This window comes from Lepisosteus platostomus, chromosome 5 (genome assembly GCF_059453375.1).
Source record: "Lepisosteus platostomus isolate fLepPlt1 chromosome 5, fLepPlt1.hap1, whole genome shotgun sequence".
Taxonomy (NCBI): domain Eukaryota; kingdom Metazoa; phylum Chordata; class Actinopteri; order Semionotiformes; family Lepisosteidae; genus Lepisosteus; species Lepisosteus platostomus.
Window position 1 is genome coordinate 63,884,869 of NC_142615.1, and position 13,368 is coordinate 63,898,236.

The 13,368-nt window shown below is 40.6% G+C and overlaps 1 long non-coding RNA gene across 1 annotated transcript; it reads right to left on the minus strand.

Moving 5' to 3' along the window:
- On the minus strand, positions 1–13,368 carry LOC148671070 (uncharacterized). Its single transcript, XR_015937172.1, has 2 exons — positions 12,770–13,368; positions 1–1,722 (listed from the first exon to the last, which is right to left on the minus strand). It is a non-coding gene; the product is annotated as an uncharacterized LOC148671070 (long non-coding RNA).

A 13,368-nucleotide genomic window follows, 5' to 3' on the forward strand; every position in this document is an offset into this window, starting at 1 on the left:
TTTAATAAATTTTGTTTTATTAGTTTGTGAAAACAGTTACAAAATACCCCAAACAAAATACAATTTTAGAATACAAGCAGTTTGAAATTATTAGTTGTTATTAATAAATCACTTAATTTTGAACATCTTGTGATATTTAGAAATAGCAACAAATCAATATAATTTACTATTTTAGTTTTTCAAAGAAATGTTTTTGTTAAAGGAAAACTCATGCCAGGAGCTGGGTTCAAACAAAGCTATAGCTGAAAAGGGCAGGCAAAATGTTTAAGTAATCATGGGTGAACAAGACAAATTGATGCAGATGTTTAGAAAGAAAGTGGACTACAGTAATATTTTGAACTTACAGCCTATCCAAATGTTATTCATTATTAATCTTTCATATCACATTAAAATGAATGTTTTTTTTAATGTAAGAGACAATACACAATTTGTGTCCTCTATAACACTTCAGTGTACTTTTTAATCAGTTTAATGTTTAACAATGTAATACAAAGCTTAAACTTATTAAATTGTATATACCGTTTAGACTGTTAAATTCTGTAATTGACAAACAATTGTCCCTCAGCATTGACAGGGATTCAAAACCAAGTGTTTTCTGGCAACAGACCAAATGCTGCACATGAGAGCTTTCATAGCTCCACCTGGTGGTTTTACAAGATATTCCACCCTACTTTGATACATCATGCGGTATCCTACAGTTCTTTGCGGAACAAGCACTGCGATTTACTGCAGCATACCTTGCACATTTTGAATGGTTGGATCTGTAGTTCTACTCAGTTTGGTGAATTCTTGATAAACCAAACTGGTGCCCTCCCTCTAACTCACCATTCCTCCCTTATGGTAGTGTATGCAGAGAAACCCATGTATATAAACCCATAGGGTCAAATGCAATCGACTTCCCCAGTTAAAACACAGCCGCGTACTAGGTTAGTATGGTACATTCTGGAGATCATCTCCCGCTCTGAGTTCAATTGCGGCAAAAAACATGTGGAACAAAGTTGGAGCTCAGCTTAACTTGTGCTTAATCCGGTTCCGAGGGCTCGGCGTTGTTGTAATAATTAGCCTGAACTGCAGGGGACTGTACATCAGAACACTTCTGACTAGTAGAATAATAGGTAGGCCACGTTAATATACAATTACTTTTCTGTATCTTGTTTATATTCAAACTAAATTTCCTGACAAATCAGTTAGTTTTTAATTTAAGAATTGCATTTAGACGACAATTCACCTGATGAGGTGACATAGTTATTAATGAGATACACAATTATATTTAGTCATGAAACAAATGAGAACCACAGCTTTGCATTTGAAATTAAACACTACTGTATTATTGCAACATTAATTTTGTTTAACACTCCAGATGAATAAGCAGACATCATTATACCTAAATCATTACAAAAGACACCGACTAATAATCAGTAAAGTTAAGTTTTATTTTTAACAGAACTGGAAATTAGACTAATAAAAATACTTGAGCAAAAAACAAACAACAAAACAATTGTTCCTCTGACCTTCTAAGCATTTTTTTAAAGGCAATACATTTCTTTAGCAGGGTGTGCCTTGTGTTTACTTTTCAGAACTTTGATTTTCTCTCTCTCCTGTGTCAGTTCAGATTAAGCTCTTTAATCAGTTCCAACATCTTCCTTTCGAAGGGGGGAAGTGCTTGCTGGCGTGTTGTTTTGCTAAGTCTTGCTTATCCTTTATGATGGTATCTTCTAACACCTGCGCACAATCCAACAACATTAGAAGACCAGCACTATAACAGGAGTCATAAAACCACAAGAAGCCACATTGAACAAGCTTTCAGAATTGTAAAACAACGCTTTGCTTGTCTGTCATTTGGTTTGCATACCAGTCCATCAAGAGCTAGCACAACCCTGGCTGTTTTAACACAGTCATTGGATCACAGCCACAGGACAGAAAAGGGACTGTAAACCATCATATATCACTTAAGATGCTGAGTTTTTTTCCTTTAACATGCTTGGGTGCAACCTATTTCCTCCTCATCCCTGCTTTCCTCTGATAACCACAAACACAGAGAACCATCACTAAAATATTTAACAAATCTATCCAGTTGACTCCTCGATTTTATAGAACACATTAAAGCCTCACGCTACATTTATATAAATAATAGTTTAAGTTCTGTTCTCTTCACTCCCTAGCACCTTAAACTTCACAGCTACTAGTAATGATTAACATTCAACATAATTAGTAAATGTCACTTTTGTAAATACACACATTAATCAACTTCATTATGAATAAATGTGGTATGAGTGTTAAGCAATTTTAATTAAATATTACAATGTTTTCAAGCAGATGCATAAATTCAGTACGTGGTAACTATTATTTCCACTATATTCTAGAGCCTTCTAATGCAATTCATCGTTACACCAAGTATGGTATTAAGTTGCTCAAGCCATATTAAAAGGTGGTTTAAAATAATTAACTAGTTTAGTCACTTCTAGAGGGCAACAAATATTACTCTGTGTTCGTTGCAATTGAGAACAGGTTAAGTACAGTGCTGTGGACTAAGCACAGCAGCAACGTTCGTTGCAATTGGACTTAAAGTGGAGCACAACTTCAGACCACAGCTGCGTACTAAACACGGGTTGAACACCTGTTAGTACTTCACTTTCAGTTTGTTGCAATTAACCCTTAGACTTTGCACTACGAAGGTGTAAATCAAGCTCAAGCAGAAACAACCCATTAATGGCTTTCATAACTTCCATTAGTCTCCACCTCTGTCTTCCCTAACTCATTCTTGATCTTCCTAAACTAGGCGTTTAACTGAAATTCAGCCCAATGATACTGTTTAGTCTGAGAAAAAAAAATATAATAAGCGCTATTCCTGACAGCCTGAAAAGAAACAAAGATTCCTATAGCCTCAACTGAGCAAAAGAGTCCGTTTCTGCACCTTCTGAAGTATTATTTAAAAAAAAAAACTCCAGCACTGACTGGAGAGGCTGTGGGTGTCCGGGCTCAGCGGTTATATAGGACAGGACTCAGCGCGCAGCAGGTGCGACTCATTGCCCTACGCTGCCCGTGCGGAATGCGCGTCTCCTCCCTCCACACGCCACCGCCTCGCTAAACCGCCTTCATACTCCCCAGCGGCAATAACATCTCCATTTATTACATTTATTCTTCCCTCTTAACCCAGAAAACTCCCGGGACGTTTCTGTGAACCGGTAAAGCTCTCTCTGTTGGTGGTCACAAGAAGAAACAATGCACGAGCTGAAAGCAGGAAGTCAAAACACTCCTCCTCACTGTACGAGCACATCTGGGTCCAGACTTCCGAAGACTCCTAAAAGTGAATTTCCAGATTCCTTAAAGTCATGTTAAAGTCCCCCATCCGTTCGTTTCAAATGCATAAATTGGATGAGTTCGGGTACTTTTCTGATGTATTTTAATAGTTTGTAACGTGTTAAATATTTTACAAGTAAAATTTATCAACTTCACTTTCATGCGAGGTTTTGCGTGGATACAAAAACACCCCAGTGGGCAAAAGACGTATAATATACGTCTATTAAATGCATACCTTAGACGTCTAAATGTGGTCCGCAATTCGTCTAGAATGAAATTCTAATATACGTCTATTGTTATACGTCAATTATACGTCTATGATTAGATGTTCATTATACGTAAATGTTTGGAGTTCTATTATACGGATAAATTTAGAGGACTATTATACATATATGGTTGGAGTTCTGGATAACTTTAGAGGACTATTATACGTATATGGTTAGAAGTCTATTATACGGATAACTTTAGAGGTCTATTATACGTATATGGTTAGAAGTCTATTATACGGATAACTTTAGAGGTCTATTATACGTATATGGTTAGAGGTCTATTATACGGATAACTTTAGAGGTCTATTATACGGTTAACTTTAGAGGTCTATTATACGGATAACTTTAGAGGTCTATTATACGGATAACTTTAGAGGTCTATTATATGGATAACTTTAGAGGTCTATTATACGTATATGGTTAGAGGTCTATTATACGTATATGGGTAGAGGTTTATTATACATCAAAGATAGGTTTTATAGGTGTAGAAACAAGTAAACCAAGCCAATGATTAAATTTATTCTGAAAATACACATTCACACCTGAAACATATGTATTTCAAATTATACATTGTATACATTCAATCAACAATCAACATATGGGCAATAATCATAAAAAACACAACTAGTCTTAAACTTCAGCTACAAATTCTGGTAACATGGCAATATACAGTATAGTAATGACAAACACAAACTAATTACATTAACACACTAACTCAAAACCTCATTTTGATTCAAATATAAATTTTAAAATGTACAACTTCTATATTTCCAAGAAAAAAAATATTGCAATGGAAGTTAAGACGATTTTTGTCCACTATTTGCAAACCCTGTCTAACTGTCCTAACAGAACAAGAAACCTATTATTTTCAGTGTCCAGATCTCCTGGCCCCCTGCCTTGCATATGCATTCTTCAAGTAACGTATTGCGTGCTCCTTTATTTCTTTTTCTGTTGATGTAGGGTGGGACTTCAGCACCGCAGCTAGGAGAAACTTATAAAATATTACTTCCCAAATAAATGATGATTAATATCTTCTTTAGTATAATCTAAAAAATGAATGGTTTACTAAGCTCAAAGCTGAAATAAATGTATAAAATTTGGCTTGCATCATAGCAGTTGAGCAATAAAGTCTGTCCTAATCAAAGAGTACCCAAAGTTTGAAAGTACAACATAGAATAAGAATAATTAGAGCAAAAAGATTGTGTCATCTTCCCCATTCACACTATTTTTATGTGCCATTTTTTGCTTATTCACGTACTATTTTAATCAAAATAATATTAAGAAAGATCTGTATGTATTCAGATAGTATTATTATTATTCATACTTACTCGTCAAAAGAGGACTGCTGAGATATTTGCGAATACTTCAATCTTCTACGTTTGAAAAACGTGTCCAAAATGGTGACCAACGAATACTAGCAATGCATTGTGGTATATAACCGGAAAATATGCTGGGTTAGATATTTTCTCAATGTATGCATTTATTAATGTTGTCGATATTATGGTTGAAATTTAACATTGATAATACATTGCGGTTATGTGCCCCCCTGATGTGCAATTTTAACGCATGCAGTTAGTAAGGATCGGTCACTGTTGTATGGTATTATATATAATGACATTATGGAATAGGATGGGGACAGGCCTGGCATCACGGGGGGAGGGAGGAGTGTCGCCCCTTCAGTTTTGGGCAAAAGGATTTACTTAACTTGCGCCCTAATAAAATAGTTGTACTTTGTCAATGGTCAGACAACACTAATTGACACTAACAGTCACTCGGACTGTTTGATGTGCAGGAGGACTCTCCGTCCAGGAAGGGCAAGTACTGTATCAGTGTCGTTAGTGTCAACATTACGATCCTGTTTGCTCAGGTGGACCGATTCCTTGCAGTAGTTTATCATTATACTTAAAATCGTTATATAACTAGGACTAGTTCTAGCAGTCTGTGCTTTCTGTTGGTTTTTACAACTATTTTTTCTTAACGATTCAGAACCTCCGTTGATGTAGCTGCAAAAATGAACGCTTGTGGTACTTTTCGGTCCAGGCAATCCAAACCGCGAGAGTGACGAAAAATGTGAAACTGAACTTCATCGCAAATACCAGATCGCTAGTCGTTATCTTCTATCATGAAGCACTAATCAATGGCATAGCTGCAAGATTTCATTTGGGTAGCTGCACCGTACAGCTCCATTTCAACTGAAATATCACCCCCCCTCAGAATTTCAGACGCCCCCCTACAGATTTTTCCCTGGGCACCGGCTCTGATGGGGGACGGGGTGTCCAGGATATGGTATCAACTTTTCTTGAGAAAATAAAAATAGAAAATCTATAGGCACTCAAACATTTTACTTTTTTTTCAGGCAGGGGGAAGACCCCTCCGCAAAACCCTTGTATGCAAAGCTGTGTAAATAAATTAATTACTGCGAAAATAATTTACTTCGTACACTATGCAGATTGCCGTATACTCCTAGATGCGGCACAAACAATGTATAAAAAGCCTTTGGCACTGTGTTAGATGTGTTTTTGACATTATATATGCATTTATTAATGTCGTCAATTTTACGGTTCCAATTCAACATTGATTATACATCGCGGCAACGTATATATACACGTATAGCTATATTATTGCTGTGATATATTCGTATATTTGACGAATCACTGCCCACTGGGAAGCCAGGGTATCGGCTTGTTACCCTCTCCCACCCCTCTCTGTGTACAGTAGAGCCACCTGTCCTGAGTGGAGGAGCTCACCCAGCTGTGTCTGGAGAGAGAGCCAGGTTATCAGCTTGTTCCACACCCCCACCCCTCTCTGTGTACAGTAGATCCTCCTGTCCAAACTGGAGGAATTCATCCAGCTGTGTCTGGAGAGAAGCCAGGGTATCAGCTTGTTCCCCCGTCCCACCCCTCTGTGTACAGTAGAACCTCCTGTTCTGACTGGAGGAGCTTATAGGCATCCTCTCACGAGGCTCCAGTAAATGTAGGGGTTTGTGCATTTACAGGGACAATTATTAATTGTAGCATTAAGTCAGAAAATGGCTTTGATGGCTATTAGAAAACCGACTTTGCGGGATAACTCAGCAACACACACACTCGGATACTAATACATTTATTAATGCATAAAATGTGCATTTAAACATAACAGATCTTATTGTGAGGGTTAGCAGAATACAAAAGGTATACATTCCATCACGAAGAGTTACAAACCAAGAGGGACATACATTCCGTATATCATTCATTTAGACCGTTTTGTAAATGAACTTTGTCACAACTTGTACATTAGATACTCAAAAGCAAGTACATGACTCATAGGAATTAAATTGATATCAACTCAGGTTGAGGTAACAATTGAATTCTCGAGCTTTAATGCAGAATGTGGAATACTCATCCGCTCTGTGGGGATTCAGATCTCCCGCGGACGCAAAGAAGCAGTGGCAGGCTGTTGCCGTGTCCAATCGGCGCTCTCTGGCCCGGTGCAAGGCAGTGTTGGTTCGACGTGAGAGAAGGAGAAGGAAGAAGAGATTTCTGCTGTGGTGCGCTGCTGATGCTCTCTGAAGACCGGCTAGTTAGTGTTGGCTGAAACTAGCAGAGTTTGCACACAGAAAAGTCACAATCTTTAGACAGGAAGAAGACCGGTTCGTTCCCGATGTAGCGCGAGTCCTGAGTACTGATATTCAGCTGTCCACAGTTCCAACCGTAGTTTATTCGTTGATCAGGTGATCGTTCGCGGTGGGTTCACGAGGCTTGCTGCTGGGCTAACCTTGGGTGGATCCTTTGGTTACATGCTGGTAACCTCTGTTCTCAACTCTTAGAACAAGGAAAAGTCCTGGCACTGGCCGTTACGTGACTGTCTGAGCTGAGTCTGAGGATGTCCAGGAGGAGCTGGAGTTGTGCCTGGAGGAACTACGGTCGCTCATTGGTTGGAAGATCCATGGGCATTCGAGAATCATTTTGTGACTAACTGGAACAATTAACAATTGTCCCAGTAAATGCACAAACCCCTACATTTATTGGTGCCTCGTGAGAGGATGAGTAACCATGCACTCTGACCTTGGGGTTGTAAACCACTTGGGATGAGACTCTCCCTTGCAATCTCCCAGACAGTGAGGCACCAGCGATGACCATTCACGTGTCTCAGCTTTGGGAGTTGTTCCTTATCAGAACACTCTTATCAGCTAGAAAAACACCTTAAATGTGAACCAAATGGAATGACCTCTCTCTATCAAGCACCACTTGAGATGAGGGAGAGAGAGACTGGCAAGGGAGCAGTAAACTTAATTCCTGTATTTTAATAAACCTTGCCGCTACAATGGTCTCTCTCCTGTGTGAATGCGCTGGTGGGTTTTTAAGTCACTTGACCGACTAAAACTCTTCCCACACTGACTGCAGCTGAACGGTCTCTCTCCTGTGTGAATGCGCCGGTGGGTTTTTAAGCCACCTGACTGACTAAAACTCTTGCCACACTGACTGCAGCTGAACGGTCTCTCTCCTGTGTGAATGCGCTGGTGGGTTTTTAAGGCACTTGACTGATTAAAACTCTTCCCACACTGACTGCAGCTGAAAGGTCTCTCTCCTGTGTGAATGCGCTGGTGGGTTTTTAAGTCACTTGACTGACTAAAACTCTTGCCACACTGGCTGCAGCTGAATGGTCTCTCTCCTGTATGAATGTGTTGGTGGGCTATTAATGGCTGCCAGCAGCCATATCACCCTGCAACTCACAACTGGCAACCCACTGAAGCTAAGCAGGTGTGAGCCTGGTCAGTACCTGGATGGGAGACCTCCTGGGAAAAACTAAGGTTGCTGCTGGAAGAGGTGTTAGTGGGGCCAGCAGGGGGTGCTCACCCTGTGGTCCATGTGGGTCCTAATGCCCCAGTATAGTGATGGGGACACTATACTGTAAACAGGTGCCGTCCTTCGGATGAGACGTAAAACCGAGGTCCTGACTCTCTGTGGTCATTAAAAATCCCAGGGCGCTTCTCGAAAAGAGTAGGGGTGTAACCCCGGTGTCCTGGCCAAATTTCCAATTGGCCCTTACCAATCATGGCCTCCTAATAATCCCCTTCTATGAATTGGCTACATTACTCTGCTCTCCTCCCCACTGATAGCTGATGTGTGGTGAGCGTTCTGGCGCACTATGGCTGCCGTCGCATCATCCAGGTGGATGCTGCACATTGGTGGTGGTGGAGGGGAGTCCCCATTACCTGTAAAGCGCTTTGAGTGGAGTGTCCAGAAAAGCGCTATATAAGTGTAAGCAATTATTATTATTATTATTATTATTAAGATACTTGACCGACTAAAACTCTTCCCACACTGACTGCAGCTGAACGGTCTCTCTCCTGTGTGAATGCGCTGGTGGGTTTTAAAGTTACTTGATTGACTAAAACTCTTCCCACACTGACTGCAGATGAATGGTCTCTCTCCTGTGTGAATGCGCTGGTGGGTTTTTAAGTCACCTGACCGACTAAAACTCTTCCCACAATGACTACAGCTGAAAGGTCTCTCTCCTGTGTGAAGGTGCTGGTAGGGTTGTGAAATGCTAGACTGACAGAAACGCGGTTTCTCCCCGTGCCATAATTGCAGTTTGTCCACTCCATCTGAGCAAGGCCTTGAGTTATTCTTCCACAATCTCTGATCGTGCTGGGGTCTCTTATTCTGCAAATGCTCCATGGAATGGACTTGCTCCATGTGCTGAAACAGAGCTGTGTTTTCTCCACCGTGTGCTGCTCAGCAGTGTGAATCATCTGGGGCTCGTTCTCCAGCTCTCTGAGTCTTAAACAATCCAGTTCATTCAGCTGTTCCTCTCTTTGGCCAAGAACAGTCATACTCTCCAGTTCAACAATTTTCCCAGTAACCAGATTATTAAACCTGTGTGTAAAGTCATCAGATACTAAGGGATCGTATGATTGTTTGAGACTCTGCAGTGACAGTCTCTCCACTTGAACAGAACAAGGCCTAATTATTATCAAGCCCTGTAGGAGCTGCTGTTGCTCCTCCCTGTACTGACTCTCCTCTGTGTGCTGTATATGAGTAATGTTCTCTTCACCAGGTACATCAGTCTGCTGCTCTGCAGGGTCAATCAACTTGGGATCCATATCCTGCTCTGTAAGATTTAAAACATCCAGTTCTTCACTGTGCTCTTGTACAGAGACACAGCCCAGTTCATAACAACCTTGTGTAATATTGATTGTGTCCAGATTATTCATCTTCTCTGTAAAATCATCACATACTAAGAGCCCAGGTGTCTCACTCTCAGGCTCTGTCTTCATCATGGCCACAGAGTCCAGATCCTTGACACTCTGTCTGCTGTCTGTGTGCTGCTCACTAAGTGCCTCTTTCCCTTCTGCGGAAGTGAGCTCTGTCTCTTGCATCAGACTGGAGCCCCACTCCTCCTCACTGTGCTGCTGTTCAAGAGCCCTTTCCCCAGCGTTGGAGAGAACACTGGCCTCTGAGCCTGTAAACACAGGCCAAGAAGACACGACCTTTATAAGAATAAACTTTATTTTATAGTTTTATACCTTTAGAAGTGGCTTCTCAAAGCATTTTACAGAATGCCAACAACAAAAAATACACAAAATTAACACGATGAGAATACGCAGTTAGAGGAGACAGTAGACAGTGGTACTAAGTACAGTAGGAGCAGAGGGGTACAGAACAGTTCAATAAAGGCTCTTCTGAAGAAAAAGTTTTTAAGTCTGGATTTAGAGTTTAGAGAAGGTGACTCTCTGATATCCTTGGGGAGAGAGTTCCAGAGCTTGGGGCAAAACAGGAGAAGGCCATGTCACCCATAGAGTGTAGACAGACTGGGGGACAAATAGTTGAACACAATTAGAAGAGCGAAGATTGCAAGGTAGGGAGTAGGGTGATAATATCAGACCAGTATGGAGGTGTCAAGCCAAGACATGGAGAGTCTTATAGGTGAGCAGGAGGATTTTTAAGTCGATATGAAACTTGACAGGAAGCCAGTGCTAGGACTCCAGGATAGGAGTAATGTGATCATTTGTACTAGACGTGGTCAGGGTTCTGGCTGCTGAATTTTGGACATACTGAAGTTTGTTCAATGTGGATTTAGAAACCCCAGAGAGTAGAGCGTTACAGTAGTCGATTCAAGATTAGACAACACTTTTCAGCCACAGTTTGTGATAACATAGGGCGTAGTCGAGCAATATTTATGAGGTGAATGAAAGATGTTCTGACAACATGCTGCACATGTGGGTCGAATGTCAAATATCATCCCCAAGTTATTCAATTTAGACTGAAGCTCAAGTACAAGACCATCTACAGATGGGGTTACACATTGGTTGTACAAAGGTGATGGGTGGTGCCAATAAGCATGACTTCAGTCTTGTCAGAGTTAAATGAAGGAAATTTTATATCGGGGATGCAAATAGAATTTGCACATCAGAGACAGCCACATCAGCGTCAGGTTTGGTATGGATGTATATTTGAGTATCATCAGCATAGTAGTGATAGCTGAGGCCATGTGATCTAAAAAGCTTTAAACTACACACACGCATACTAGTACACTCACAATCACAATCAATTTGGGTTGTTTTAACATAGCGGAATATGTGGGTATAAGGGCATGTTCTGATTTAGCTTAGTCAGAAACCTAACTACCATGTAAAAAGTAAGACTACTGTAATAATATCACTATTACATTACATTTACATTGACACTGCACAGAGAGAGAGGGGTTAATACAGACACACTGACTGCACACTACAGTAGATTAACACTGCATTGAGAAAGAGAGGGGTTAATGCAGACACACTGACTGACTGGACATTCCAGTACATTAACACTGCACTGAAAGAGAGAGGGGTTAATACAGACATGGACAAACTGGAACTAAGAGCATATTACCACTGCACTGAGAGAGGGGTTAATACAGACACATTGACTGCACAACACAGTACATTAACACTGCATTGAGAGAAATGGGTTAATAGACACACTGACTGCACATTACATTACTTTAAAACTGCACAGAGAGAGGCAGGTTAATACAGACACTGACTGGACACTGCAGGACATTAACACTGCAATCAGAGAAAGGGGTTAATACAGACACGGTGACTGACTGGGCACTACAGTGCATTAACACTGTACTGAGAGAGAGGGGTTAATACAGACACACTGTCTGCACACAGCAGGATATTAGTACTGCACTGAGAGAGGGGTTAATACAGACACATTGAATGGACATAACAGCACATACACACTGCACAGAGAGAGGGGTTAATACAGACACACTGACTGGACACTCCAGTACATGAACATCGCACTGAAAGAGTGGTTAATACAGACACAATGACTGAACATAACAGTACATTAACACTGCACTGAGAGAGGGGTTAACACAGACTGACTGGACACTATAGGACATTAACACTGCAATCAAAGAAATGGGTTAATACAGACACACTGACTGCACACTACAGGTCATTAACACTGCGCTGAGTGAGAGGTTAATACAGACACTTTCTGGACACTACAGTACACTAACACTGCATTGAGAAAGAGAGGGGTTAATATAGACACACAGGATTAATATTCAAGGACTCAATACAGACACAGACCTTGGACGACAGTAATACTTAAACCAATTAAATAATGTTTATATACACAATCATTAGTATACTTAGTAAAAATTTAGACCAATACAACGTAAATACAATATTTATAAATGTTCATGTGGATAGTTGCGTCAGCATGCGTAGGCTTCCAAGGAACAAGTAATAGGTTCATTCCATGCTGAAAAAAGGAGAGGAAAAACACGGCTCCACGGCCGAAACGTTGTGTTTTCTCTCTTCTTTTTTTCAGCATGGAATAAACCTATTACTTGTTCATTTATAAATGTTGTTTCCTAATGACGTCAGAGTACAAATTGATTCAGTGAAACAATTGTTGAATGTGAACGAGGTATTTTCAGCGCCGTAACCGGACAAAACAATTCAGTTTCCAGTAAATAATCCCGTTGCTACATCACACAAGTCTTTCCCACGTCACTCTGCATCTCGCCACTATATTCTCACCACTGAGGAAAGCTTTTTTTATGACACTTTGATAGTTTGTTAGATAACGAGAATGTTTACTCTTGCGAGATGTTTTCTTTAAAATAAAGTTTAGTTAAAAAAAACTCACCAGTGAGAAAGTTATAGACACTGGTTTTAAACACACTGACTTCATACAAGTCACCACACTGACCTGAGAGCTGCAGTTCCGTGTCCATTTCTTCTTTTATTTCTGCAGTGACTTCACAGGGAAGCGTGTGTCCAACACGATCTGTCTGTTCCTGATCTCCTCTTGCTCCCGACTCCTTCTCCCACAGCTGTAATCTCCACTTCAGGCTCTCGTTCTCCTTCTTCAGCTGCGCCATTTCACTCCCGACACTGTCCTCCACACACTGTGTGATTTTAAACACGGCACGTCTCACCAGGACCTGGGAGACGCTGCGGAGTTTGTCTTGAAACTCGTCCTCAGAGTCAGACATCCTGTTTCGGAAAACTTCTGACACTTCATACACGATCGATTTGAGCAAAACCTGCATGAAAGAGTCAAGCTGGGTTTGCAGATTTAACAAGCACTCCGCCATCCTTCTTCAGAGTCGGTCAGAAACAAAGGCTGACTTGCGATTTAAACAGAACAACTTCTTTATTTTTATTCTTCACAGATTCTGTTGTCAGGTCTGTGCTCTGTTCAAGCATAAACACAACCGACAAGACGCTACGTTTTAAGAAACTGAAGTTATTAAAAAAACAACTTCCTTCTTTACCTAAAGAAAATGATTCAATCACCTACACGTG